The sequence below is a fragment of the Leopardus geoffroyi genome, chromosome B1, assembly GCF_018350155.1.
Source record: "Leopardus geoffroyi isolate Oge1 chromosome B1, O.geoffroyi_Oge1_pat1.0, whole genome shotgun sequence".
Classification (NCBI taxonomy): domain Eukaryota; kingdom Metazoa; phylum Chordata; class Mammalia; order Carnivora; family Felidae; genus Leopardus; species Leopardus geoffroyi.
Genome location: NC_059327.1, coordinates 10,038,190 through 10,053,824, shown reverse-complemented (window position 1 = coordinate 10,053,824; position 15,635 = coordinate 10,038,190).

Genomic DNA, 15,635 nt, shown 5'->3' with positions numbered 1-15,635 from the left:
TCTTTTCTATTTATAGAAAGTCCCTAAGTGCTTTCTTCCAGTCTCATTTCTAGGCTGATGATTGTAAAACGTTTATGCAAATCCCAGACTTCTCCTGTAAACCTAGCTGATTCATATTCAGCTGCCTACCAGATCTCTTCCTGTAAAACAGAGATGTATTTCAAGCTTAACATTCCCCAAACTGAAATCTCAATTGTGCCTAATCTCTGGTAACTTTCTTAGCTGCTCCTTAATTGACGACTCAGATCTTCATTATTTCAACACAAACATCTTTTAATTACACTTGACTCCTCCCTTCTGTTCACACCTGACATGTATTTCCTTATCAAGGTTATCTGCAGTTCCCTTAATATGTATCCAGCATCGGACCAGTTCTCAAGACATCTGCCAAAGTGGTCCCCTAATTCATATTTGCTCTTTAGAGACTACTTGCCTGAATTCAGGCAAGCAAATGGATATGCTTTCTTATTGTTTTAGTTTTTGCCTTTACCATGCTTTAGTCTGTTACTAACACAATCGCCGGAATTCTTTCTGAAGCAGGAGTCACATGACCTTACTCTCCCTCCCATAACTCCCCAGTGCCTTGCTTCCCACAGCACTCCTGTCAAAGTCTAACTCTACCACAGGGGACAGAGCCCTCCATGATAGGACCTGCTAACCTCTCCACTTTCTTCTTCTCCCTCCACTTTCCTTCTTAGGTATCATCTGCCACACTGGCTGCCTGGCTGCTGTTCACACAAGCAGGCATGTTCTTCCCACAAGACTTGACCTCTTGTGATTTTCCCTACTAGAAAACTCATCTCCCACCTCCTGGAGTAGTCCCCAGCTGCTGTCTGATCTTTGCTCATGTACCACCCATTTGGTAAGACATTCACTGAACACCAAAAATGACAGTAATAATCCTCGACCTGTTCAGCCCCCACTAATTTTGCTTTATTTCTTTTCAAAACATTTTTACCATCTAACGTGGCAATTTACGTATTTACTTTTTTAAAATGCGTTATCTGTTTATACCCATAAGGCTGTATTACTGATCAGAGCAGGACCTTTGTTTTGATCACTGATTACATCTCCGGTGCCTAAAGTGTCATAGACACTCAACAATTTCTGGAATGTGCAAGTAAGTGATTAAATAATAACTATACTTTATGCCAAATAGTTCTGCAAAATTAACATACCAAGATCACAGAAGTACCTGGACTTATCTAAAACCATAAGTGACCATAGCTCTTTTCTTTGAGTCACAAGATATCGAGAGGTTACTGGAATGTAAGATCTCTGAAAGTGAGCATCTTTAAATTGAGCTAAATATAATAGTATAAACTGATTTTTTATCATTTTTCATGCCATTACTTTGCTAGTGTTTTTTTGGGGTGGAAGATTTTATGGTGCTATTTGGATCACAGGGTGCTACTAAAACAAAAATTTGAAAAAATATTGCAGTTGGATATAGTGATCATGTTCCTGTCTGTCATCAATAATATGCACCTCTAAGACACTCAGAAACACTTTGGCAGTCTAAAATACAAGGCTGTCTGGATTTATAAGGAACATTAACTCACCAAAACTTACTGCAAGATAGTGCTTACACATTCTTCTCAATCCTATTCTTACATCATTCAAAAATGCTTTGTGACATATATACAATTACAATGACCTCTCTCAATCTGGGCGTGACCCACAGTAAACAAACGGTTTAGATTTTCACATAAAGAGTCTCTCTCCTGCTACTGGCAGTGGCCTTTGCTGACTTGGTGGTTCAGTAGGTAAAGTCTGGCATCCCTAAGGCCAAAATATATAAAGGCGTTATTCTTTTGCCTGTTATCTAACTGAACTTCCGTTTTTCTTATTGATTTTCCTGGAGCCATCACCTCGCCTACTCCATGAACAGATTGCTCCTTGTCCTCCTTCTGCACTGTGTAATACTGTGAATTGGACCCATGGTTATTGACATTTGGTCAGGGCCACCTTCATGGCTGTGCTACCAGTGACATTTCACAGAGTCCAGGCTTGCGTTTAATGCTCTGCCCTTGACATCTTGAGATTTGCATTTGTGTTTGTTTGTTTGTTTATTATTAGTTTCTTAATGTTTATTTATTTTTAATTTTTTTAATGTTTATTTTTGAGAGAGAGACAGAGAGAGAGAGTGAGAGAGAGAGCGCATGAGCAGGGGAGGGGTAGAGAGAAAGGGAGACCCAGAATATGAGGCAGGCTCCAGGCTCTGAGCTGACACGGGCTCAAACCCACAAACTGTGAGATCGTGACCTGAGCCGAAGTCAGATGCTTAACTGCCTGAGCCACCCAGGTGCCCTGGCATTTGTGTTTCGGGAGTGAAATCAGGTGGGAGTCAGATGGGACAGTGGCACATGAATGGAGGTGTGGAGACTTGGCTGAGCTATAGTCTGTCTTTCTGCCATCATTCCAGCATGACTTCTCACCAGCCCATCTTCCACCCCCTGGTGAGGTGTGCTAGCCCTGCCAGGACTTTCCTCTGGCTCCCTTATAAAACGAGAGCTGCTCTCCTGCACCCCTGGCAGAGACCTGCATGTCAGCATGGGAAGGGCTGGGCTGTGCAGTTGTACTCCAAAGCAGGCCACTGCAGACAAGGGTGTTCCATCCACATAGGCTGCAAGCACCATGGGGCATCTGGTGAGCAGCCGTTCAGAGGTAGCATCTTGACAGTCATGAGCCTCTCACCCACCCCATTCAGATAACTAGTGCCTCCCAGAGCAAAGGGTTAAACATCCTTTTGAGCCATCCATCTGCCATGGGTAGGGATGGGGGGCTCATGATAAAGGAAAGCTCGTTCACATTCCCCAGACCCTATCTGGGATGTGGAACCTCAGTTTGGCGACTGGCAGGAATGCACGCTCCATGTTGCACCTGTGAGGGTCTGCACTCACCTTGAGATCATCTTCCTACCCGGAGTGCTATTTCAGCAAGCTTCTTACCTGGAGGGAGCCTTTCTTTTTCCCTCCAGCGCTCTCGAGCTGGATTTGTGGGTTTGTTGTTGTTTTTTGTTTGTTTGTTTTTATGTTTTTGTTTTGTTTTGTGGTCTGCTACATGTAGCCTCTGAGACGAGCCTCTTTCAGGCTGTAAGTATTAAGCTGTTGTTGATCTCGTTTCCCCACTGTGGCCTATGATATTCCTTCATGCTTCTAGCCTTAGAGTAGTAATCTCTTTTTCACCAATGGGGTGAAGAAGGGCCAGTATAACAGACCTGCTTCTGGTATATAACAGAAATCATCTTTTAGTTCAATTTCTGGTCATCGTTTGTGTTACTTATCTATTACCGTCTAACAAATGTGCCCAAAATTTTGTGATTTAAAACAACAATCGATTGTGAATTCCTAGTTTCTGAGTCAAGATTCTGGGTATTGAGGATCTTTGTGCCACTAGGTGAAGACTTTTCGAAAGTTGAGGTCAAGCTACTGTTGAGGGCTTTGAACTCATATGAAGGCTCAACTTGAATGGAATCACTGTCAGACCCTTTCTTCTCACGTGGTTATTGTCTGGCTTTAGCCTCTCCACAGGGTCATCTCACAAATGTCAGCTGGATTCTCCTATGGTGAGAGGTCTGAGAGAATGAGGGAGAGAGAAGAGAGAGAAGTCCAAGTTGAAGCTTCAGTCTTTTGTAATCTAACTTTGGAGTTGACATCCTATCATTTGTATAGTACATTTGTTAGAAGCATGTCACTAAATCTGGCCCACATTCAAATGGTGAGACCATACGAAGGTGAATTTATTATGAGGTGAGGGTCCCTTGGGGCATCTTAGTGGCTACCTGCCACACTCATCCCACTGGTTCCCAATCATTAGCAGGCAGAATGTACAACGTCCCTTCTAAGATCTTGAGTTTTCTTGGGCTGCTGTCGTAAAATACTACAAAATGAACACCTTGAAAAAGCAAACATTTATTTTCTCATGGTTTTGGAGGGTGGAAGTCTAAAATCAAGGTACTGGTAGGGCAATGTTCCTTCCTATACTTCTAGAGGGGGATCCTTTTTTGCCTCTTTGTCTTCTTATAGCCCCAGGCGTTCTTTGGCTTATGGCACCATAGCTCCACCTCCCTCTTCATATGGTTGTCTTCCCTTTGTGCATCTCCTTGTGGTCACATGCATTTTCTTCTCTGTGCCTCTTCTCCTCTCATAAAGACAGCAATAATATTGGATTAAAGGCTCACCCTATTCCAGTATGACCTCATCTTAACTAATTTTGTTTACAATTACCCTCTTTTCCAAATAAAGTTACATTCTTAGGTACTAGGCATCAGAATTTCAACATATATTTTTAGGAGAGACATTCAACCCACAAAAAGTCTCCTAATGTCTCATCTCATTAAAATGATTCATTCAGTGTCTTACATATAAATTTCTCCACAATGTGTCTGTCTTTTTTTATGTTGAAAAAACTTATATGTATATGTATGTGTGTGTGTGTATGTGTATATATATATATATATATATATATATATATATATATATATATGGCTTTTAACCTTATGAAAGATAGTTTTTTTTACTTAAATTTTTTTATTTGTCTTAAATAAGTTACACATTTTACTAAATTCAGCAAGCAAAATTAAGGAGATATAACTGTATAACTTAACGAAAAAAGTAATAATGCAACTTTAATCAATAGCAAAAACTTTCCAGAGGAATTCTTGAAACTTACATGTAGAAGCATCTCATATCAGTATCTAGCAATCCATTATAGAAGGTAGGAATATTGAACATGTACCTATTCATAGTTTATTGAGTGAATATGGATGCTGATTCTAAAATGCAAATTCATGCTCGGCTTTTATGGAAAAGTTCTTAAAAGCTGTAAATAAACATTTATATATGCAGATCTACTAAGCCAATTTATTAAGGCTTTGATTCAGCTAAGAATGTGTGTTCTGACTCAAGTAACAGAAAATCCAGCTTGTAGTAGCTTAAAAAATAAGTCGGATTTTTTCCTCACGTAATGCCAAGCCAAGAAGTAAATGTAGCCTGCATCAATTCAGCTGATCAAACATGCCTGCCTTTCTCTTTCACTGTATTCTCCCCCATACAAAATGTGATGGCTTTATTCCCCATTCTTGTTACTTTTTGTTCACAAGATGATTGCTTTCTGCTCCAGAAAAACACACTCAGTTTCAATACAGAAAGATAGAGAAAACAGTACAGTACCATCCACGTATATCCTGTTTAGGTGGCGAAGGGAAGAGAAATAAACACTTTCTAAAAACCTTCTACTAGAAAGTTATGTGTGTCTCAGTGGACAGAATGAGTCACATCACCATTGGACTTGCGGATACCGAAGTAGTAAGTGGCCACGATCATCACAGTAGAGATCAGTATTAAGTCAAAGTGTTGATTTCACTCTTTTTTTCAATGTCTGAAACAAGTTCATTTCAGTGCAAAATGCAGTGAAGCATAAAAAAAAGAGCTGTAAGTCAAAGAAATGACTTTTTGATATATTAAGCATTTTGTACTAATACACACACATATCACTGGTGGTTAACCTTAAATAATAGAAAGAAGTTACATTTACTTCTAGTCCCAGTATCTTGCACGACACTTTTTTCTAAGGTATATCCAAGTAATATTACATTGCTGGAAAAATGGCAAACTTGGTCCTGAGGACAATCTCATTGAAAAACAAGAAATAGTCCAATAAAGCTCAGACTTCTTTGGCAAAAGAGAAAAATTGGGAGTCAATTTTTGGTATATTATTGGGTCCAGGTAGAAAATGATGTTACCAAGTTCCCATGAGTTAGAGAACCCATCAGCATTTCATGTTTAGAATGTGACTGTTGAATGTAAATGTTACTGTTGAAACAAGACAAGTAGAGTGACTGAGAAGGCTTTAGCCTATCTTTGTGGAGATGGAGCAAATGTGTTTTCTTTTGTAATAGCAAGATTTAAATTATATTTTGCAAGATAATGTTGCTTTTTTTTTTAAGATTGAGTTTCAAGACTCATTGGATACTAAGTAATTAAATTGGCTTTAGAGGATATGATCGATTTGACTCTTTTCCTTCCAGTCTGCTTCTAGTAAATTTCTCATCACATAGAGGATGAAAATCTAGAAACTACATATTCTGGATTCTTCACAACTTGAGTCCTTGACACAAATTGAGCTTTATCACTAAGATGCATCAACTAAAGTTTGGGAATACAGAAATGCCAATTTCTCTCTGCATCTGCTAGCTGGTAGCTAGGTTCACTATTCCATATGCATGAATATCCAGGGGTAATTGTAGGAGTGGTGGTGACAGCCTAATACATGGCTTCCTGGTCCTGGGAGAGCAACCCCACGATGGCACAAACTATTTTCACAAGAGTTCCAGTCACAGCTGCTGCAGAGTATTTATCTACTGTTTCAATAATTTTTATAAGCAGTGACTTCTTGTATTGAATGTCTTTCACTCCTTAATAGACTTCAGATGGTTCAGTCACTGAACCCTGACTGATCCAGTTTAAGTATGCCTTACAACTACAGAATATAAACAGAATATATGTTTCAAGGCAGTGAATATAAAAAAAATAAACTAAGGAAGTGCCTGAGTGGCTCAGTTGGCTTGAGTCTCCAACTCTTATTAATTTTGGCTCAGGTTGTGATCCCAGGGTCATGAGATGGAGCCCTGATCAGGCTCCATGCTGAACATGGAGCCTACGTAAGATTCATTCTCTCTCTCTCTCTCTCTCTCTCTCTCTCTCTCTCCTGCCCCTCTCCCCACTCACATTCTCTCTTTCTCTCTCTCTCTCTCTCTAAATTAAAATAAAATGAGAAAAACAGCTCAGTTAAAAACAAGAAAAAAAAAAGTAAGACAAACAGGAAGTTCAAATTTTGAGTGTAGAAAAAGTTCATATGCACTACTATATAAAATAAAGGAAAATATATAGAATTTTAAATTTACTAAATTTGCATGGACAGATAAAGAAAGTCCAGTTGTCAGAGTGCCTGAATGGCTCAGTTGGTTGAGTGTCTGACTCTTCATTTCAGCTCAGGTCAGGATCTCAGTTCGTGAGAGCCAGCCCTTACTGGGACTCTGTACTGATACTCTGGACCCTGCTTGGCATTCTCTCTCTAGCCTCTCTCCCTGCCCCTCTCCTGCCTGTTCTCTCCCTCCTTCCCTTGCTCAAAACAAATAAATTAACATTTAAAAAATTAAAGTCCATTTGCATTATTTTTTTAAATGTAGCTAAATATAAATACAAGGGTATGTGTTATTTAAAGTATGAACAAAATGTCACATAAACATAAACCAAATGAAAATTGTGTAGTTTATCTTTCATGCACCTTATAACATCTATTCATGATATATAAATGAAAATTGATAGAAATACATGACAAAATTAAGAAATAAGTGCATATATTAAGAGATTTGAAAATAATGTTCACATATAATTAACCCCTGGGGTGACATTAGCGTATACACAGAGGTACCACAAATACCATATATAATCAAAGAACATAGTTGACAAGGTGGATTTAATAAAATATGAATTCCTAAAGTTAGTAATTAGAGAGCGTGTATTTTTAATGCATATTTGATAAATTTAAGAAGGACTATGGATTAGTCATAAAAGTAGCCATAAAATCCCACTTTCCCCCCCAAAAACAAACCCATAAGTAACAGAATGCAGTGTAGATTCAGTTAGAGGTGAGCATATGACTTCATTCTTTTGGCTTTGGATATCTAGTTGTCCCAGATAGACATTTGTTGAAGACGCTGTTCATTCACCATTGAATGGTCTTGCCGCCTTGTCAAATATCAGTTAACAATAGGTGCTTAGAGGAGTGCCTGGGTGGCTCAGTCCTTAAGTGTCAGACTTCAGCTCAGGTCATGATCTCATGGTTTGTAAGTTCGAGCCCCGCAGCAGGCTCTGTGCTGACAGCTCAGAGCCTGGAGCCTGCTTCGGATTCTGTGTCTCCCAGTCTTTCGGCCCCTCCCCTGCTAATGCTCTGTCTCTCTCTGTCTCTCTCTGTCTCTAAATAAAAAATAAGGGTTAAAAAAATAGATGCTTAGGTTTCCTTGTGTTCTATCACTTCTCTTCCATTGATCTGTATGTCTGTCTTTGTGCAAACACCAAATTGTCTTGATGATTATTGTTTTGTAGTCAGTTTTGGAATCAGGAAGTGTGAATCCTCCTACTTTATTTTTCAATTTCAAGGTTGTTTTGTCTATTCTGGATCCCTTGAAATTCCATATGAATTTTGAAATCAGCGTGTCAGTTTCTGGAAAAAAAAATGTCACCTGGGATTCTGAGAGGGACTGTTGAATCCTTAGATCAACTTAAGGAATATTATCATGTTAACAATGTTAAGTCTTCTAATCAATGAAAATGGAATGTTTTCCCAATTACTTAGATTTTCTTTCATTTATTTCAACAAGATTTTATAGTTTTCACAGGATAAATTTTTGTTCTTGTGTTCAACATATTCCTCAGTATTTGATTCTTTTTCATGTTATTGCAAATTGAGTTGCAAGTATATAGAATGCAATTGATTTTTGTATATTGATCTTGTATCCTGCAAATTTGCTGAACTTGTTTATTCTAATAGTTGTTTTTTACTGTAATACTTATAATTTTCTGTATACAAGGTTATGTAACTGTGAATTTGGCTACTATTACTTCTGTCTTTCCAATATGGATGGATTTCATTTCTGTCTTTGGCCTAATTGCCCTCACTAGAACATCTAGTACAGTGTTGAATAGAATTGGTAATAGTTGACATCCTTTTTGTGTTCCCTATCCTGAAAAAAGTATCTAGGCTCTCACTGTTAAGTATGAGGTTAGCTATCGGTTTTTCATAGATGCCCCTTTATCCAGCTGGGGAAATTCCCTTTTATTCCTAAGGATCTCTTTCTTGTTTCCATGAACACACCAAACTGTTAAATTCCACTAATTGCTTTGTTAATTGCACAATAGTTTTAAACAATATCCTGGAGACACAAAGTCCTTTACAAACCAACCCAGTAAAAATATGGCTTTTCTGAAAGAATATTTATGACGTCAGTGATGTGTATTTATTCTGATCCCAGTAGGGCTCCTCCCAACAACTTTGTTTGTCAATTCTCTTCTCAAACTAGACTGCCTACAGTTTAGTTTGTGTATTAAATCTATTCCCAATTCTTTTTCATCAATCATCCACTGCTCTTAAGAGTGTCTTTTGGCTTTGAGTTTATCCAGAGTCAATTTCAAATGAGGTCAGATCTTTGTGAGGAGATTAAGAGGTGTCTGTTGATTGACCCACTTCTGTCCGCTGATAAAATCTCTGAGCCAGTGCTTTGGATCTGTGGTTGGACACAATGGAAAAGTTCTTTCTGAGGGACAGAATGAAACCCCAGATCTAGGGGCTGAGCACTCAGTGAAGGGTGGGATAACATCTTGAAGATCTCTTCTCTTGCCCCTTCTGGATTTGAGTCATTGCTTTGTGAGCTAGGGTTAGTGTGATCATGGCCCCAGTTTTCTTTTTCTTCCCTGAAAAGGCCTTATTGTTTCCATTCAGTAAGGCCCTGGTATTGTTAGCTTACTGTACCCAAGGCCAAGCCTCTGCTCTATGAGTAGAACAGGGAAAATAAGGGACCCTCACTTGTCAGCCACAGTTGCTCAAGATTTAGCCTCAGCAATAGGTTGTGGCTAGGTAGTGGAGTATGTGCCTCGTAGACGGACCTAGTAGTGAGGAGGCAGGGAGCAGTCTTGGTTCAAATACCACAGATTCTCAAAATTCTTATCAAATTTATGTAGATTTTCTTCATATTTACCTAAATGTTTCTTCATTTGCTTTTTTTCCTTTGGGATGATTTTCCATAAGCTGTAAATGCTGGTTTCTTTCTTTTTTTCTTTTCTTTTCTTTTCTTTTCTTTTCTTTTCTTTTCTTTTCTTTTCTTTTCTTTTCTGTTCCTTTCTTTTCTTTTAGAGAAAGAACACAAGCAAGGGAGAGGGGCAGAGGGAGAGAGAGAGAGAATCTTAAGCATGCTTCATACTCAGCACAGATCCCCATGAAGGACTCAGTCCCACAACCCTGGGATCATGACCTGAGCTGAAATCAAGAGTTGGAAAGTCAACCAACTGAACCTCCAAGGTGTCCCCCCTTTTTTTAAATAGAGATTTTCACCAGCTTCACTAGGACTAGGTTAGTAGAATTTCTCAACTGTCATGCCAGAAGTCAATCTTCCTTTGCAGTTGTTTCTTGTTATAAATCAGTAACAGTGATAAAGTGGAATTAAAACAGAAAAGATTTATAATTTCCACAAAAACTTTAGCTACCTAGAAATATAACTAGCAAAAGATGATTGTGCTATTCGTTGAGATATTATAAACTTTACTATAAGACATTAGAGGCCAAAATAAGAGGCCGCTATAAGACATAAAGGCCAAAATAAATTATAGAAAACTCGTGGATTATAACTTAAATATCAGTTCTCCCCAAATTGATTTTCAGATTTCAGAGCAATTCCAATCTGAAGTTTCGTGACACTTGAAAGCTGATTCTAAAAATTACATGGAAAACCAAAGAACCAAAACACTGAAAAGCAGGAAAAAGTTTTAAGAAAAACATTATCATGATAGTAAGACACACACAAACACATACCTCATATGGTATGATGAGGTATTTCAAAGCAAGGCAGGAATGCATTGAAAAAGCTCCTGATTACCACAGCTGGAATAAATTTGGCAGGAAAATAAATATGATGGCATTAGATTATAATATAATGTAGAAAAGAAATATTTATGAGTATAATGCTTCCATGCAGAAGTATTGCAAATGATGAATGTAAACACTTCCTCCTCAAAGGGATGGAGAATAATTTCCTCCTTTGGTGAGGGCTTTACATAGTGCTTTCTTTCCAAAGAGACCAGTATGGAAAAGGGGGAGAAAAGACTAACTTCACAGGGAAGAAATTTTGTGGTCTCCCTCCCAAATAGTAATAGACTTTATGTAATCATGTGGCTAAAATCAGACAAATCTTTATAACAAAATTTTTTTTTATTTTGAGAGAGAGCATGATTTGGGGAGGGACAGAGAGAGAGAGGGAGACACAAAATCCGGAGTAGGCTCCAGCCTCTGAGCTGTCTTCACAGACCTGGACGCGGGGCTTGAACTCGTGAACCTTGAGATCATGACCTGAGCCGAAAGCCAGACGCTTAACCGACTGAGCCACGCAGGTGCCCCATGAGAAAAATTTTAAATGGTATAAATTGATTGGGAAGAAAATAGACCTTTTCTATTTAAAAAAAAAAAAAGACCACAAGACCCCTTAATAATGCATTCTGTCATAACAGATAAATTAGCAAAGAAATACTTCCAGAGAAGGAAATATCTTTTTTTTCCCTAGTGCCATCACTTCTCTTTCTTCTACAAGCGATTAAATAGAAGTATTTTATTTTGCAGAGATAAGATCTCTTTCCTTCATAGTAGATAAATGGATAAATGCAATTTAGATTTACTTAATGAGGCATAACTGATCTATTAGCAAATATCTATTTTCACTTAAATTCTTTATTTTTAATTTTAACAGCTCCAGTTTGCAATTTGTTTTACAACTGATTTTTTTTTTTTGAAATAGCATACCAAAGTTACTAAAAGAAGGAAAATCAGGAATAGCAAATTCTGATTTAACTCTAGGTAAATTTAGAAAAAGCTTTGATAGAAGTTTTTATATCAATGCAGCCAGTATAGATTTAATCATTGATGTTTATCATTTTACATACTTTTTTATTTAGGAAAATGTTTATTTTTGAGAGAGAGAGAGTATGTGCATGCATGCTTGGGGGAGGGGCAGAGAGAGAGAGGGGGAGAGAGAGAATCCCAAGCACTCTCCCTGCCATCAGTACAGAGCCCAACATGATGCTCAATTTCATGAACCATGAGATCATGACCTAAGGTGAAATCAATAGTCAGACACTTAACCCGCTGAGCCACTCAACCTATAGTTTACTCTTTCTAAATGTAATACTTCAAAAATCTGAACAGTATTTGATGCAGTCTGTGAGTGGAAAAAAATATGTGTGTATATATATATATGTGTGTGTGTGTGTGTGTGTATTGCTCAAAAAGGTACTTTTCAGACAATATTTATTGAGAAATATACACTTCAGCGTTGATCAGGCTGCTTTTTATATATTGCAGTCCTTTGTAATACTGCATATTATTTATCTCTCAGGATTCCATTTGGATGTTCTTCCCTTGTTACAGTTTTTCTGCACTCTTTCTTCCACATTGTCAGGCAGATTTAGCATGAAACTCTTTTTAAAAAACATATCTCTACCAGTGTACTTCACCCAGTGTGTAACATTCATCTTTTTATGTTTCTCTTTTGCATATACTTGGAAAGCAGCGTATATGAATAATGATCACTTTTCTTCCATTTCTAGAATCATGACTGTCAAACAGCTGAACAGTAAATGCTTGGTATATGTCTGGCAATGAATAATATAGTTAACCTTGATCATTGACTGGATTTTGAATTTTATTGGGTGGTTGCCCCGAGAAATAGGCTCTGAGTTGGAGAGTAAGGGATTGTGGGGAGGCTTACCGAGAGGAAATGTTTAATCCTGTTTGAGATCTAGAGATGAGATGGCCCTTCATGATCTAAATTGAGGGAGTTGCCCTCTTTTCTCATTCACTAGATGTGGACTAGTCCCAGGGGTGGAGTCTGATCTTTGGCTGGAGGCAGTTCCTGGGGAGGGACTAAGTGCTGAACCATCAGCAACCAACCTTCCTAGCAGCTGAGAAATGAGTGCCTCTCTCTTTAGCAGGGGATGCAGTAGAGAAGTTTGGGTAATAAACCATGGAATTTCTTAGAGCACATCCCTGTGATGCTCGGATCCACTTACTGAATGTAACAGCAAAGACCTCAGTCCAAACCATGAGGAGCTTTAGAGGTGGGGCGGCCTTTCACAGGTGTCTTACACTCAGGCAAGGGAGTCAGGAGCTTGAATAGCTGCATCAGTTAATAGTACATAAGCCACTTTCAGCGAGAAGGTTTAACATTGGGAAAGGCAGCTTCCTTGTCAGAAGGCTATTCCCAGGAAAGCGCTCAACTGTGAGGAGTCAGCAGGCAATTCCCAGAAAGGCACTCAACTGTGAGATTCAGCAAGAGTCTCCTGACAACTGAGAGAATGAGTTCTTTGGTTCTGGAGAGAAACTGGGGCAGACCACTGTGGTGTCCGCTACAGAATTGAACAGTTCATCATTCAGGTCACTTCCAAAATGAGAAAGTAAAGACTAGAGAGTGGAGAGATCAAAAACACACCGTTCTTTCATTAAATTTTGATATAAAAGAAGATAAGTGTTTTTCTAGAAGAGTAAAAGAAATGGTGGATAGAATTAATGACCCCTTTAAATCCAGTTTTAGCTGTAAGAATGGATGGGGTAGGATATATAGCAACTGGCTGTGAAAGGCTCTCAAAAGCAGAAACTATGGATATTTTCTGAGGGAAGTGGTGGTAATGATGAGTATACTCAAGAGGAGTTACTCTTGGAACAAACAGGTGATTCAAGGGATTGATTTGCAGTTAGTGTTTAGATTGCAGGTGATTTTGAAGAACTGTGTGTCATGGCAGAACATCTTTGCTGCTGTGATTCTTTTTTTTTCTTTCCTTCAAAAGCCTTGGGCAATGTTCACGTAAGTATAGAATTGAATGATATATATTGAATTTTATATATATATACATATATATGTGTGTGTGTGTGTATAATATATATAAATACATGCACATATATTTATATATAATAAATAATAAGAAGAATTATATAAAATTATATATAATTCCTTTTATTATTTATTATTATATATAATAAAACATGGCTGTTTGATTCACTTATGCATAAAATTGGCTGAAATGGTAACAAAAGAAGAACAAGAATTTTGAAATGAAATCTGTTGGATATGTGCTAGGGTATGCCCAAGTGAGCCAAAAGATAAACAGAACTTGGACATTTTAAAGAATTTTACAAGAATTATAAATTTTATTACTATATGTCCTTCATTTTTATAGTTCAAAGTACAATAACTTGTCTTATAAAAGACTGTAATTTAGGATAGTGATAACCTAAATTATGTAGAAAAATGTAAATATAATTGCATTACACTTTATTTTTTTTTATATGAAATTTATTGTCAAATTGGTTTCCATACAACACCCAGTGCTCATCCCAACAGGTGCCCTCCTCACTGCCCATCAGGTACTTTCCCCTCCCTCCCACCCCCATCAACCCTCAGTTTATGCTCTTTTTAATAGTCTCCTATGGTTTGCCTCCCTCCCTAACTTTTTTTTTCCCTTTCACCTCCCCCATGGTCTTCTGTGAAGTTTCTCAGGATCCACATGAGAGTGAAAACATACAGTATCTGTCTCTCTCTGTATGACTTTTTTTACTTAGCATAACACTCACCACCTCTATTCATGTTGCTACAAAAGGCCATATTTCCTTCTTTCTCATTGCCAAGTAGTATTCCATTGCATATATAAACCACAATTTCTTTATCCATTCATCAGTTGATGGACATTTAGGCTCTTTCCATAATTTGGCTATTGTTGAAAGTGCTGCTATAAACATTGGGGTATATGTGCCCCTATGCATCAGCACTCTTGTATCCCTTGGGTAAATTCCTAGCAGTGCTATTGTTGGGTCATAGGGTAGATCTATTTTTAATTTTTTGAAGAACCTCCACACTGTTTTCCAAAGTGGCTGCACCTTGCCTTTTAGTTTTGTTGATTGTTTCCTTTGCAGTGCACTTTAATATATACTTGATTTCTCCTATGAAAGGGAATAAGGATAGAAAATTTAGGCTTATAATCTCTGAATAAATCATAATTGGAATAAACCAGTTTAGCTGAATTTGAAAAAATATATAAGGCAATTTGACTTAACTTTGATATAAGTCCCTCTTGGTAGAAGCATTTAGTTTATCTACAGGAAACTAGTGCTGACTATAGGATGATCTACATGCATAAATATGTATCAATGGCATTAATGGGATATATTGGAACTTGACAATGGATGAATGATGAAAATGGAGGAAATGGGAATTTTATGACAATTTAGACTATAACCAATACATTATAATAATCTTATATCCACAAATTACTCCACATCATCAATTAGTCCTATCATTGGATTTTGGCAATAATGGTTTTTGGGAAGTCCACACTCACACAGGGTATTTATTGCACTTGTCACACAATTACGAGTTTAGTTTTAGCTCTTCCAGAATTTCATTAAGCCTCTCTTTATAAAGTAGAATCAATAATAACTGTTCTTTGTTTCTTGTAAAGATCTTTTGCTTCTTTCAAGGGACTTACCAGAATTTCAACATAGATTTGATTAAAGATCTATTTCTTCATACATTGTGGTAGTTCTGTATCATTTATGCTCCAATTATAGAAATATAGAAGTTCATATTTCCTCCAAATTGGTGATACTCTCTTAAGCTCTATCAACATGCTACATATGCAATTAACCCAGAAATACTCTGTGATTGTAGTGGGGTGGGTTTACAGAAATTCTTGGATTGTTATAAATAACTCAATTGTAAAGTAAAATGCTACTGTTATGCATCAATAGTCTATATCGAATTTCCCATGAAATCATCTAGGATTTTGCCCTCTCCTTCATGTTTTGCTATTTCATTT